Raw genomic sequence first — 2,500 nt, forward strand, 5'->3', positions numbered from 1 at the left:
TCTCTCTCTCTCTCTCTCTCTCTCTCTCTCTCTCTCTCTCTCTCTCTCTGTAGCATATAGCAGGCCACATTCGCTATGTTAATGGCGTTCCTAGAACAACATTAACATATGTATTGGATATAAATCATAGACCTCAGAATAAGCATCCCATTCAGATCAAACCTAATAACTTATTTTTAGATACATTTGCACCTCACATTTATGATACAGATTTAGATAAGGGGCGCCATATCTAGAAGGCCCGGGCGAAGCTAGAACTTCGCAAACCAAACCCCCCCCCCCCCCCCCTTAATACGCCATACAGACATGGTGCAAAGAAGACACCATCATTTCTGTCATCTCATCTTTGTAAGGAATAGCCAAGTGAACTTGCATTCGCCTCGTCTCCTGGTTTATTCCTGTTGTACGCTGAAGCCTGCAATCTCACTCTCATTCCCACTCTCCCTCCTTCCCCTTTCAATTCACTTGTGTCGAGTTAATATCCCATGCTTCACTTTAGTTTTCCACGTCGCATAGCCTGCTCTCTAGACTCTGAGTAACTGGAGATAGAATTCCCATGAGATGTAAGGCTTTGCATGAAATATATTCATTTCTAAAGATTATTTCACTTTTAAGCAACGCCGTTTTGTCGTATTGTCGGAGGTTTATTGTTCTGAAGTACTATATTGGCGAAGGTAATATAACTGTGTGTGTGTGTGTGTGTGTGTGTGTGTGTGTGTGTGTGTGTGTGTGTGTGTGTGTGTGTGTGTGTGTGTGTGTCTGTGTGTGTGTGTGTCTGTGTGTGTCTGTGTGTGTCTGTGTGTGTGTGTGTGTGTGTGTGTCTGTGTGTGTGTGTGTGTGTGTGTGTGTGTGTGTGTCTATCGGTCTGTCAAATTCTCTCTCATTTTCTCTATTTCCTTTCTACTTTTTTCGCGCGCTCTCTGTCTCTCTATTTTCCTGTTTCCACTCTCTCTTCTGTTTATACCTCTTCACTGAGCCTTTTTTATCTCTTTTTTTGAATCGCATATTTCCCCGAGGACACAAAACATGCAAGTCATTCCCTCCACTGTCGAGTAACATGTGATCAATGACTTATAATATTATATATTTATATTTTTTTCATGCGGTACCTGGTGTGTAGGTTCTCATTTTCTTTCTATTCCACCTAGCCCCCCCCCCCCCTCACTCTCTCTCTCTCTATATATATATATATATTCTTTTTTTTTTCTCTCTCTCTCTCTGGGAAATAGGTATTGGAATATTTAAGATATGGGGAAATGATAATAACTAATTTCAGACTAAATAGCGACAAATATAATTTATTTTGATGCAAAACTCCTAATTATATATCCAGAGCCTGTTTCATAAGGAAAAAGATATATGATTGATTATTACATCATTCTGGATCACATTCCTAGACGGCAAAGCTCATTAGGAGAACCAATTACAAAGGGTGGGTTAATTACTACCTTGGTACATGCTATAGGATCTGTCCCTTTTTGTATATTTATCTTCCTATCTGTATCTCTCCCCCACCCTCTTCTTCGTTTGTCTCTATCTATACAATTATCTATCACTGTCTCTGTCTATATCTTCTCTTTTCCCTTTCCCTTTTCTTTTGTCTGTATCTTTCCAAATATATATCGCTTTCTCTCTATATCTGTTCCCCTTCGTCTCTCTCCTTCTTTTGTCTCTATCTATCCATTTATCTATCTCAATATCTGTTTATATCGTCTTCTCCCTCTCCTTCTTTTCTCTCTGTCTATCAATGTATCTATCTTTATCTCTCCCTCCCTCTATCCTTCTTCTTCTCCTTCTCTCTCTCCCACTCCTTCCTCTCTCTTTTCCTTTCTTTCTCCTCTCCCTCTTAGAGAAGCAAAGATAGGGGACAGAATACATAGATTTCAAATGAAGAAAATACAGTATATATCGATACAGTCAGCTGCAGCGTCGGACCAATAGTTAAACAATGGTCAAACATTTCATAACACAGTTAAACATATATCTTTACTCGAAAACAAAGAAAGAAAACAGAAAATAATGAGCGTTAAATTTTTTTTCGATAATTTACGAGCTGGGAAAATAGGTTCCTGGTATACCATTTTAAGAAGTCCCACTGCGTGTGTGAGCGAGCCTTACTGTGGAACGGAAATGCAACTTCTTAATGATTTCTGTGCGATTTTTCAGGGTATTTTGCGCCTTGCGGTTAATAGAATGTTTAGGCCATGCAAAGGGAGATGCAGGAAAGATTCTTATATATACATATACATATATATATATATATATATATATATTAATTTATATATATATATATTTATATTTATATATACATATATATATACTGTAAATATATATCTACATATATAATGCCGACGGGCCTGACGTGTACGTACGTGCCATGCCCACTGTGAGTTACTTGTTTGATTGTTTTTGCACATAGATGGCTACACTTGTACTAAGTCAGCAATGAGCCAATTACGAGTACTGCCTGTCTCGCCCGTTTAACGTTTTCTTTGAATTA

The 2,500-nt window shown here is 38.3% G+C and overlaps 1 protein-coding gene across 1 annotated transcript in view; it reads right to left on the reverse strand.

The window, feature by feature from the left end:
* Positions 1 to 2,500, reverse strand: part of LOC125039161 (alpha-(1,3)-fucosyltransferase C-like) — a 19,115-nt gene that overhangs the window by 9,582 nt on the left and 7,033 nt on the right. The window lies entirely within an intron of this gene.

Source organism: Penaeus chinensis, chromosome 26, assembly GCF_019202785.1.
Source record: "Penaeus chinensis breed Huanghai No. 1 chromosome 26, ASM1920278v2, whole genome shotgun sequence".
Lineage (NCBI taxonomy): Eukaryota > Metazoa > Arthropoda > Malacostraca > Decapoda > Penaeidae > Penaeus > Penaeus chinensis.